General features: G+C 39.6%; 1 long non-coding RNA gene across 8 annotated transcripts in view; it reads left to right on the top strand.

The window, feature by feature from the left end:
- Positions 1 to 12,883, top strand: part of LOC129636460 (uncharacterized) — a 365,598-nt gene that overhangs the window by 215,599 nt on the left and 137,116 nt on the right. The window contains exon 4 of one of the 8 annotated variants that reach the window (XR_008706933.1): positions 8,347 to 8,446. The exons of the other annotated variants lie outside the window; for them this stretch is intronic. This is a non-coding gene — a long non-coding RNA (uncharacterized LOC129636460). The remainder of the gene's footprint in view (positions 1 to 8,346; positions 8,447 to 12,883) is intronic. 8 annotated transcript variants of the gene reach the window in all.

Below are 12,883 nucleotides of genomic sequence, written 5' to 3'. Positions count from 1 at the left end.
AGCCTGAATGTGGTGTTCTCTCCACCACAGTTGACCTTGACTAGCATCTCTCGCTTCTCTGCACCAGTTCTCTTTAACAACTGACGTTGCCTCCCAAGTCTTTCCTGGCATCTTGCAAAACCAGCTGCAGGAGGAAATGGGCTTTTTTTTGTTGTTGTTGTTCTTTCTCAGGTTTTTAATTGTACAAATTCCATCTGACAGTGTATCTCAGCCAATACCCTAAGGGAATTTTAAAGATTTCTCAATAAGATGAAAATAGGTGCTTAGTTTGTGTCTATAGTCTTATACTGACAGCCATGACTTGCTTTGAAAAAGTTTGACTTTGGCAGGACTCTCTAGTTCAGACTAAGAATATTAAAGTTCACATCAATGCCAAACCTTTAATGGTAATGCAAGTTCAACTTTAAACAAATTTAGGTGAAAATTACCTAAAAACAAACGATGGGGCTATAGTGCTATTTTTCTTTTGTATTTAGGCAGGATTTTCCGGGCGTTTACAAACTAGTAGGAGTCAAATCAGTTAAAGACATGTCATCATTAGAGAGCAGATACCTTACTTGGGCCTCCCAGGCACTCCTAGTGGTAAAGAACCTGCCTGCCAGTGCAGGAGGCATGAGAGACACAGGTTCGATCCCTGGGTCCAGAAAATCTCTTGGAGAAGGAAATGGCAACCCACTTCAGTAGTCTTGCCTGGAGAACCCCATAGACGGAGGAGCCTGCAGAACTCTAGTCCGTAGGATCACAAAGAGTCGGACAGGACTGAAGCAACTTAGCACAGCACACAGCCTACTAGCCCAGACTTTTCTTAATGAGAAACGTTGGCTTGCTGGTGAAGGCTTTCAGTGTTGGCCTCCAAAAAGTCTTCCAGCCAGGAGGTGGCGCTGCAGGCTATATCCAGTAGAGCTTTCCAGCTTTCTTTCTGTTCTTCACTTTAACACACACTTACATGTGTAATTGTTCAATCACTGGATTGGGAAGAGTCCCTGGAGAAGGTAATGGCTACCCACTCCAGTATTCTTGCCTGGGGAATTCCATGGACAGAGGAGTCTGGCAGACTATAGTCCATGGGGTTCAAAGAGTCAGACAAGACTATTTATCGCTTTCACTTTCACTTTCACTTTTTGCATATGAAATACTTTAAATTTAACTTGGTGATTACTTACCTTTATCTTTTTGCCCCTTTTCTATGCTTTTGTTTTCTTTCTTTTCCTGTCTCATACTATGGTAAATTTTATTGTAATTTAGTCCTATATAGCAAAAGTCTTACAAGACCATAGGTTGATTCTACTAAATATATTTGTGTTTGCATGTATACATGTATTTGATGTTGCTTTTCTAGTATTTTCCACCTCTATTCCACAATTCTATCTGTGTCAACCACACATAAGAGGTTTTATATACTAACAAAGTTACAATTTGGGGTTCTACCCTAAGATTAATAGAATTCCTTTAGGTAAATATTATCCTTGTCCTTTAGAATAAGCTTCCTGGTCTGTTTTCTTGTTGTAGAATTATATGGTAGTTTCCCCTACGCTGCTGTTGTGCACATGTGCCCCTATGCCGCGTTTACCATACTCCTGTTTTTCTTGCATATTGTTTCTTCCTTTTAATCTTTTCCCTTATGTCTATGGACACAGGCTAGATATCATATTGGCAGCTTGAGTCACTGTGAATGAACAGACAAAGAATTAATGGACAGCTGGTTGAAATCCTTCATGTTGTGGCTTTAGGAAATAAACTGTTTTGTCAATCTAGTTCTCATAAAACAATCTAGTTTTCTATGTTCTCAGAAAACATATGCCAACCAGTGGAGCCTTGGAGTCTCCATATCGTCCATCTTGCTGTCTTTTCATGATGTATTTTGCTCCCTGTTGTACATGTATTTGTAGTTTATTTTATGCCAAGGACAAACTTATCAGGTAGAAGATTCCCCAGGTCCCAACAGCAAGTGCACAAACTTTGTGCAAAGGTCTTGGAGACTCCTCTTGCAAGATCTTCAATCAAATTCATGAGAATTGCACCCTCCCTATTTTTCTCTGACTCCTTTGTCTCAGCAGAGTGGGAGAACCATACATTTTCAAACTTGAAAAATTGTAAAATTTGGCAGGAAGTTGTCCTGAAAGCCATGGCCTTATGCTCACCTAGAAGCCATCCCAATGCCAGAAACCTGATCCCTGTCTAAGACAATTGTTCAATAAAACCAGCCTGGAAAAATCTCAGCCTTAGTCTTGGCTTGGTACTCTGTGCCATTCAGCCATCAGAACAAGCATCACTTCTTCAGAGGAGCCATTCCTGACCAGCCAACAGTAAGCAGTTTTTTGGATTCTTGCTATCACATTGCCCCATTTCACTTCCCTGTCTCATTGAATCTGGTATTTCCTTTCTTTCATATGTATATTGGTATGTGTTTATTATTGTTCTTCTGCAAAGGAAAGATAATTCCAGAAAATAAAGGTCACAGTCTGCTTTATTTGCTTATTCCAGCACTGGGTCAATTAGCCCCAGCTGTGTAACAAGCCATCCCTGAAAGTTAGTGGCCTGAAACAACAAACCATTTCTTGGTGTGCTTATGGTTCTGTGACTCAGCAATTTGGGAGGCGCTCTGCAAAGACTGTTTTTCTCTTCTCATCATGGTGTCAGCTGGATTCACTCATGTATTTGTAGTAAACAAATGGTCAATATGTTGCTCTCATCAGGCAGGGAAACCTGGACTCATTCATTTAGTGATGGTCACAGGGTTCCCATGAGCAACAAGGAAGGGTAAACCTCAATGATCAAGAACATTTTTGTTAGAGCCTGATTGTATGATACATGCTAATATCCCCATTGGCCAAAGCAGGTCACGTGGTCAAGCTCAGCCTAAAGGAGGAGAGAAATACACTCTTTTCATGGAGGAAATGTCAAAGTCACATTGCAAAGAGGCTACAGAATGGGAAACCAGATACAGAGATGGGAGAAATTGATGACCCTCTGCAATTTACAAGTGCATGATGCATGACAGTCACTCAGTAAATGCTTATTGAGTGGATAAATGCATGAGCAAATGAAAAACCAGTTATCCAAATCCACTAAGTGGAATCTCAGGTCCCTCATATAAGTTCTAGCTTATGATACTAAGTATCATGTTTAGAGGTTTTGGATCTGTCTTTAAAGAATTGACCTAAAGAAGCATAACGATCGGCTAGAGTTAACAGTAGAGATGGTCATGTGGGAGTGTGTGCTTATTACAGCTCCTGTATCCACGATGGCGGAGGCACTTCAAAGAGAAAGCTAGAAAAGTGTGCCACAGACAACATCACCAGAGGCACAGATCTATCAATTTAGAAAATGAACAATAAATTCAAACATCAGATACCAATGGGCTAGGTTTATGCAATCAGCCATAATTTGTATTTATGTCCTAAAAGCCATTTATTAACTTCTCTACATAATCAGTTCAATTCAGTTCAGTCGCTCAGTCGTGTTCAGCCCTTTGCGACCCCATGGACTGCAGCACGCCAGGCTTCCCTGTCCATCACCAACTCCCAGAGCTCACTCAAATTCATGTCCATCGAGTTGATGATGCCATCCCATTATGTCATCCTCTGTCAACCCTTCTCCTCATGCTTTCAATCTTTCCCAGAATCAGGGTCATTTCCAATGAATCAGTTCTTCGCATCAGGTGGCCAAAGTATTGGAGCATCAGCTTCAGCATCAGCCCTTCCAGTGAATATTCAGGACTGATTTCCTCTAGGATGGACTGGTTGGATCTCCTTGCAGTCCAAGGGACTCTCAAGAGTCTTCTCCAACACCACAGTTCAAAAGCATCAACTCTTTGGTGCTCTGCTTTCTTTATAGTCCAACTCTCACATCCATACATGACTACTGGAAAAACCATAGCTTTGACTAGATGGACCTTTGTCGGCAAAGTCATGTCTCTGCATTTTAATATACTGTCTAGGGAAGCCTGGTGGGCTGCCATCTATGGGGTCGCACAGAGTCGGAAACGACTGAAGCGACTTAGCAGCAGGAGCAGCAGGCTGGTCATAGCTTTTCTTCCAAGGAGCAAGCGTCTTTTAATTTCATGGCTGCAATCACCATCTGCAGTGATTTTGGAGCCCCCCAAAATAAAGTCTCTCACTGTTTCCATTGTTTCCCCATCTATTTGCCATGAAATGATGGGACTGGATACCATGATCTTAGTTTTCTGAATGTTGAGTTTTAAGCCAACTTTTTCACTCTCCTCTTTCACTTTCATCAAGAGGCTATTTAGTTCTTTTTCTCTTTCTGCCATAAGGGTGGTGTCATCTGCATATCTGAGATTATTGATATTTCTCCCAGGAATCTTGATTCCAGCTTGTGCTTCATCCAGCCTGGCATTTCACATGATATACTCTGCATATAAGTTAAATAGGCAGGGTGACAATATACAGTCTTAACATACTCCTCTCCTGATTTGGAACCAGTCTGTTGTTCCATGTCCAGTCTAAATGTTGCTTCTTGACCTGCATACAGATTTCTCAGAAGGCAGGTCAGATGGTCTGGTATTCCCATCTCTTGAAGAATTTTCCAGAGTTTGTTGTGATATACACAAAGACCTTGGTGTAGTTAATAAAGCAGAAGTAGGTGTTTTTCTGGAACTCTTGCTTTTTCGATGATCCAGAAGATGTTGGCATTTTGATCTTTGGTTCCTCTGCCTTTTCTAAATCCAGCTTGAACATCTGGAAGTTCATAGTTCACATACTATTGAAGACTGGCTTAGAAAATTTTGAACATTACTTTGACAGCGTGTGAGATGAGTGTAATTGTGTGTTAGTTTGAGCATTCTTTGGCATTGCCTTTCTTTGGGATTGGAATGAAAACTGACCTTTTCCAGTCCTATGGCCACAGGTGAGTTTTCCAAATTTGCTGACATATTGAGTGCAGCACTTTCACAGCATCACCTTTTAGGATTTGAAATAGCTCAACTGGAATTCTATCATCTCCACTAGCTTTGTTCATAGGAATGCTTTCTAAGGCCCACTTGACTTGGCATTCCAGGATGTCTGGCTCTAGGTGAGTGTCACACCACTAGGATTATCTGGGTTGTGAAGATCTTTTTTGTATAGTTTTTCTGTGTGTTCTTGCCACCACTTCTTAATATCTTCTGCTTCTGTTAGGTCCATACCATTCCTGTCTTTTATTGAGTCAATCTTTGCATGAAATGTTCCCTTGGTATCTCTAACTTTCTTGAAGAGATCTCTAGTCTTTCCCATTCTGTTGTTTTCCTCTATTTCTTTGCACTGATCCCTGAGGAAGGCTTTCCTATCTCTCCTTGCTATTCTATGGAACTCTGCATTGAAATGGGTATATCTTTCCTTTTCTCCTTTGCTTTTCACTTCTGTTCTTTTCTCAGCTATTTGTAAGGTCTCCTTCAGACAACCATTTTGCCTTTTTGCATTCATTTTTTTGGGGGTTGGCCTTGATCCCTGCCTCCTGAACAATGTTGTGAACCTCTGTCCATAGTTCTTCAGGCACTTTGCCTATCAGATCTAATACATTGAATCTATTTGTCACTTCCACTGTATAGTCATAAGGGATTTGATTTAGGTCATACCTGAATGGTCTAGTGCGTTTCCCTACTTTCTTCAATTTAAGTCTGAATTTGGTAATAAGGAGTTCATGATCTGAGCCACAGTCAGCTTCTGGTCTTGTTTTTGCTGACTGTATAGAGTCTCTCCATCTTTGGCTGCAAAGAATATAATCAGCCTGATTTCAGTATTGACCATGTGGTGATGTCCATGTGTAGAGTCTTCTCTTGTGTTGGAAGAGGGTGTTTGCTATGACCAGTGCGTTCTCTTGCTCTGTTAGCCTTTACCCTGCTTTATTTTGTACTTCAAGGCCAAATTTTCCTGTTATGACATAATATTATGGAGTAATATTAGTAATATGGACTAATAGTACTAACAAGGTATTATGTTACTCTACATAATAGTTTTTTTTTAATACTCATTTATTAGGCCAAGTCGGCTCAAGTTGCTGCCCATGCTATCTTCATTGCATCACAGGAATCTTTCGCTGAGGTTCAGGGACTCTGTATTTGTGGTGGGCACGTTTAGTTGCTTCACAGCCTGTGGGATCTTAGTTCCCCTACTAGTGATCAAACCCACATCTTCTGAGATGCTAGGCAGATTCTTAAGCACTGGATCACCAGGGAAGTTCCAGAACAGAGATTCAAATCAGAAGAATCCCCACTTTGTTATAATAAGCCCAAGTCCATCATGTTCTACATTTTGTTGCTAAAGACTCATGCTAGCTCAAGTCAAGTTTTAAGACATATGCCACACTCTTGCACTACAAAGATAGGGAACATTTATATAAATATATAGACGGGGTGGGGGAAAGCCTTTCACTACTTGACATTTCAAACTTCTCCCTCTCTCTCCTCCCAGTCTAATTTTATTTACATCTCTTATACTGCAATTTTGGTGATAACTATATCCTCTCCAAATTCTGATAAAAGTGATCCTTAGACCAGCCACATTTACTTCTTAATATGATTCCACACACAGTCTTATTTGGAGATTTTAGGGACCCCTTTTCTCTGCCAGATTGAGAGGCAACAGAGTCAAAAATCTGAGGAGCCAACTATTAGCTTTATTGTCAATGAAGCTGTTTTGGAGGATGTGGCTTAGATATGCAGCAACACAAGATTACTGATGCTGAACCCCAGAATTGGGCTCCCTGCCTAGTCAGAGGCTCACAGCATAACCACGATCCTTTCTTCACAGGGACTTGTTCTAAACATGAAGACCAGGAGGAGCAAACTGGAATTCTAATTTCCAAATTTGGAAATAAGAAAGAAGAGAGAAGCTAAACCAAGAATTTCCCTGCTTCTTTTCAGTGAATGACTACTTATCCTTCTAGAGAGAGAAGTGAGGTTGAGGGTGGAAAAGTCAGGGAAAGAAACCAAAGGGGTTTCTCCATGCCAGTGCCTTGAACCCATTATATATTTTCTCATTTGCATTGAGAGATCCAAGTTTCTTATACCAAGTTCCCTAGAATAAAGGTTAGGGCCATGTATGTATTCCCAGCTCACTAGATATATCCATATGTGGGCTGAGTGTCACTGTCTTAGGTTTGGGATTAAGAAAAAATGGTTTGAGACTTTCTCATGCTGTATCATATTAACTGTTGCATCCTATATTGCTCAAGTCTTTCTCCTGCCAAGTTGCAGCAGGAGTGAAGACAAGAACTCCTTGACTTGCTGGCATTTTGGGCTGTAGCACTGAGTATTCCAGCTATGTTTTGAAATAAGGGCTTCCTCTCTCTGAGGTGCTGAGCTAGACTGACCCATCAATACAGGCTTCACTGAGAGGTGCTTCTGTACCAAGTGATAGAGTACCACAAAGAAGTGTCACTAAGTAGGGAGGAATGGCCTGGGTCATGCTCCCCTGTGCTGCATGATTTACTGTGGGAGGGTGCAGACGTGCCCAGCCCCCATCTCACCTGCTGAACTGCCAAGGATATTATTTCCAATGTGTGGTAAATAAGAGTATTTTAAAATAATTGTTACCTTCTTAAGTGTATCTAGAGGAATCTAAACACTTGAGCAATGTGACATTCACTGTCTCCAGTTTGAAACACACAAGTTTTTAACAGTACATGAGTTCCTTTTCTTTCTGAACTCAAATTTCCATTCCACTTCCCACACATAATTTTATCCTAATGTAATGTATTTTAAGCTTGAAACTGTTTTATACAAAACCCTATTATGCTTTTCTAAATGAAAAGTATTATATATAAATGGATTTGTCCCTTTGCATTGCCTGTTAGCATAAGGCTCTAAGAATTAACTTTTTTCTGTATGAGATATTAAAATTATTATTTTGTATTTAATCAAGACAGCAAATATGTTTTAAATTCTGAACAATATTGATTAAAAAATAAGATATTATAGTAAATATTTCTTAATGAGAGAAAAGAGATTTTAGCTTAGATGGTGTGTTTTAAACAAGTGTCAATTATTGTTAGAATGAGGTGGGATTCACCATCAATTTTACTTTTCTCTTTTTGTCTTTAAAATGTAAATAATGGCCAGCTATATTTAAGATTTGTTATAACAATGCCACTCAATTCTTTGAATGCTTTCTGAGTTACACACTAAAAAAAAAAAAAAAATAGGGATTTATCATTAAAAATTATTGCTAGTCATCTATTGACGACTCAGATTACATTGCCCTTCAATTTTATTGAAAACAAATTAGAAACTACATGTCTTACAAAGGATTGATTTCTAAATCATTAGTCATTTACTTTCTCAAAACCAATAACAGCATTTCAAATCTGTTACTTTATTTACTGCCCTGATGATTTTTACTCCCTAAGGTGATGCTTCTTAGTGAGAATTGGAGTGGTGTGAGATGTGTTTTCCTTTCGTAAAGCTGGGAGAAAAAGGAACACCGTCACCACCTTAGCCACTTATCAGGTAATCTTTAATCTGAAGATTGATTTCCATAAAACTATACCTGCCTGGTAACCAAGGTTGTTGTGATAAGGCTACTCTCTGAAATAGAAAAGCTCAGATTTATAGTATTTGCTGAGTTCCCTGTTGTAAATATACCCATGATATGCATCTGATATCACTGAACTGCAGAGCTGGGGAAAAAAGGTACCGTCAGCTCTCAGGAGCCAGTAGAAGCTGAACATCCACTGCTCTGTACCCCTTAGAAAGTCATCATCTAGGCTAATTTGAATACTGCTGCTCTAGATCACTGTAAGTCTCCGTTTCAATCTTAGCATGTTTTTTTTTTTAAATCAAAAGGCAATTTAAATAATGATTATCTCTTACAACCCAGAAGGTGCATTTTGCAGATAAAGGAACTGCAGTTCATAAAGAACAAGTAACCTGCTCAAGGTCATACAGCTAGTTTGTGAGAAGAACTAAGCCAAGAATTCAGATTTTGTACTTTCAAAGTTGTTATCGAGTCCACAGGTTAGTTTTTTTCTAGAATCCTGCAATCTCGGAGTTGGAAGGGGCCATGTGAACATTTCATTCCCTGTCCACTACTTGCAGGCTTCCCAGGAGGCGCTCTTGGTGAAGAACCCATGGATTTGAGATCCCTGGGTCAAGAAGGTTCCCTGGAGGAGGGCGTGGCAGCCCACTGCAGAATTCTTGCCTGGAGAATCCCGTGGACAGAGGGGCTGGTGGTGGGCTGTAGTCCATAGGGTTGGACATGATTGTAGCGACTTAGCATGCACGCATGCCACTACTTGAAGGAACCCCCCTCCCTAACATTCTCTAGAGACAAGCATCTAGTTTCTGGTGAAATATTCCCAGAAATGTTGGTTCTTACCTTTATGGTGTGTTCAGTTTCATTTTTTGACCAGCATTATTGCCCCACTCCCTTCTTTTTTTACAGTGACCAAATTCCTTTTCATGTTAATTTCAGTAAGCTATTTCTGACCTGCCTTCTGAAGACTCTGGGTTAAACCTAACTGTTCTTTCATGGGACTGACTTCAGCTATTGAAGGATTTTAATTGTAATTTCAGTCCCCTGTTTGAGCTCTCAGTGCAAGAGGTAAACGGAGTCAATGCAGCCAGTGGTTTATATTGGGGTGTATGGGCTATGAAAATCCTTGGTCATCTAATGGAGCCTCTCTGACATTATTTGAGGTATACACTATCTCACCCTTGGCACTGAAGCACCAACATTCTACCTACAGAAATTTGAGTCTGCAACCTAAGATAAAACACATCTCCCCTTATGTACTACTCCATGCCTTTCCAAAGCCAACTTCAGCGCTTCACTTTACTTCCAAATTGTATGTTTATTTAGCCAAATTCATTTTCTCTGCCTAAGATGGTGTAGAAGTTTATATGTTATTCAAAGTGCATGGTTGAAGAGCAAACTAAAGCTTATATCACTGATTGATTTTTTCTAATTATGTCACTTTCCCTAGCTAAGCATGCAAATGGCTTCAGTGTTTTTCATGAAGCATTTTACTAGACTATAATGTGAGCTAGAACAATATAATTGATGACTAAAAGTTAATATTTTTGCTCTAAGTTCAGGAAGAAGACAGAGATATTCGGAACACTTCTGTTCAACATTGTACTAAGAAATTAGGCAAGAAAGAGAAATAAAAGTCATATATATTGGAAAGGAAGAAGTAATTATTTCTATTTGAAGATGGCATGATCTTACATGTAAGAAGTCCTATCAGTTCAATTCAGTTCAGTCACTCAGTCGTGTCTGACTCTTTGAGACCCCATGGACTGCAGCACGCCAGGCCTCCCTATCTATCACCAACTCCCAGAGCTTGCTGAAACCCATGTCCATTGAGTCGATGATGCCATCCAACCATCTCATCTTCTGTCATCCCCTTCTCCTCCCTCCTTCAATTTTTCCCAACATCAAGGTCCTTTCCAGTGAGTCAATTCTTTGTATCAGGTAGCCAAAGTATTGGAGTTTCAGCTTCAGCATCAGTCCTTCCAGTGAATATTCAGGACTGATTTCCTTTAGCATTGGCTGGTTGGATCTCCTTGCAGTCCAAGGGACTCTCAAGAGTCATCTTCAACACAGTTCAAAAGCATCAATTCTTCAGCACTCAGCTTTCTTTATAGTCCAAATCTCACTTCCATACATGACTACTGGAAAAACCATAGCTTTGACTAAATGGACTTTGTTTGCAAAGTAATGTCTCTGCTTTTTAATATGCTGTCTAGGTTGGTCATAGCTTTTCTTCCAAGGAGCAAGCATCTTTTAATTTCATGGCTACAGTTGCCATCTGCAATGATTTTGTAGCCCCCCAAAATAAAGTCTCTCACTGTTCCCATTGTTTCCCCATTTATTTGCCGTGAAGTGATGGGACCAGATGCCATGATTTTAGTTTTCTGATTACTGAGTTTTAAGCCAACCTTTTCACTCTCCTCTGTTACTTTCATCAAGAGGCTCTTTAGTTCTTCTTTGCTTACTGCCATAAGGGTGATGTCATCTGCATATCTGACATTATTGACATTTCTCCTGGCAATCTTGATTCCAGCTTGTGCTTTATTCAGCCCAGCATTTCACATGATATACTCTGCATATAAGTTAAATAAGAAGGGTACAGCCTTGATGTACTCCTTTCCTGATTTGGAACCAGTTCATTGTTCCATGTCCAGTTCTAATTGTTACTTCTTGACCTGCATACAGATTTCTCAGGAGGCAGGTCAGGTGGTCTGGTATTCCCATCTCTTGAGGAATTTTCCACAGTGTGTTGTGATCTACACAGTCAAAGGCTTTGGCATAGTCAATAAGGCAGAAGTAGATGTTTTTCTGGAATTCTTTTGTTTTTTGATGATCCAAAGGATGTTGGCAATTTTAATCTCTGGTTCTTCTGCCTTTTCTAAATCCAGATTTAGAAAAAGAAGTCCTATGGAATGCACTAAAAAACATAACTAATAAATTCAGCAAGATAGAAAATCTATGTATGAGTCAATTGTACTTCTATGCACTAGCAATGAACAACTGAAAGAAGAAATCAGAAAAATAATTTCATTTGCAATAGAATCAAAAAGAATACAGTACTTAGGGATAAAGAGTTGTAAGAGTTGTGCACTGAAAACTTAGAAATATTGTTGAAATTAATTGAAAAAAGATTATAAATAAGTGGAAAGACATTCTATGTTCATGGATAGGAAAATAATATTGTTAAGATGACAATATCCCATAAATTGATCTACATATTTAATGCAGCTCTTACTAAGAATCCAAGTGCCTACTTCTGCAGAAACTGACAAGCTGATCTTAGCTTTTATATTGAAACTCAAGGGACTGAGAATAAGTCTTCAAAAAGAAAAACTTGGAAGACTTATATTTCCCAATAAGTTATACGAAGCCTATTGGTTCTGTTTCAGGAGAACCGTAACTAATGCACACATACAAAGCAATCTGATACTTGATCTGAGGCTCTTTGGAAAGCTCTCCTCCTTCATGACAGACCTCCTTCCTTAAGCTTGTTTCTAGAGAATCTGCCATTAGATTAGAAGTCCAGGGAAGTAGATATACAATACATTTTCAAAGAGATAGAAACCAGAAAATCAATTCCCTAGCATTTTAATGCAGTGTTTGTGATTAACACTACCCAATAAGGCAGTAAAGTTCTGGATATTTCCAGTCAAGAGTAGGGTCTGAACAACCTGAGGGATCATGTCACTAAGTGGAGCTTCAAGGTCAGCAGAAAGTGGAGTGAAAGTGTTAGTCTATCAGCTGTGTCCAGCTCTTTGTGACTCCATGGACTATAGCCTGCCAGGCTCCTCTGTTCATGGAATTTTCCAGGCAAGAATACTGGAGTCCCATTCACTGGAGTTGCCATTCCCTTCTCCAGGGGCTCTTTCCAACCCAGGGATCAAACCTGCATCTCTTACATCTCCTGCATTGGCAGGCAGATTCTTTACCATCTGAGCTACCAGTTAGCAGAGGCCACAGTTAAATTTGTGGCTACTGGCACCGAACACAAGTAAGAGGGGTGGAGGTGGGTGGAGAATTTTGCTAGCTGTTGAAGAGGCTCTAATAACTTATAAATGCCTAATTAGCATATGTCACCAAAGAATTCTTTAAGTTGTCTGCTGGTAATTGGCCCAGGAAAGTCACAGATGGCTTACAATCTTTGAGAAGAAACAGTCTTTCCATTCTGCATTATGTCATAGCCTAGACAACGTACTTCAGTATGAAAAAGTTGAAGATAATCCTTGGAGATTTATGTCCCTGAAATGCTAATGCTGTCAGCAAATGAAGGGAATCAATTCTTTAATTGTACATTCTGTCACATTCTGGAAATGTAACATGTTATTTAAGAACAGAGTCCTGGGTGATTAGGATGCTTCTAAAGCTATGGTTAAATAATTTTAAGAAGTAAGAGGGTATTTTGTAAACCATTG

This window comes from Bubalus kerabau, chromosome 22 (genome assembly GCF_029407905.1).
Source record: "Bubalus kerabau isolate K-KA32 ecotype Philippines breed swamp buffalo chromosome 22, PCC_UOA_SB_1v2, whole genome shotgun sequence".
NCBI lineage: Eukaryota > Metazoa > Chordata > Mammalia > Artiodactyla > Bovidae > Bubalus > Bubalus kerabau.
Note: the sequence above shows the minus strand (reverse complement) of the source record. Positions and strands in the feature narration are given on the sequence as shown.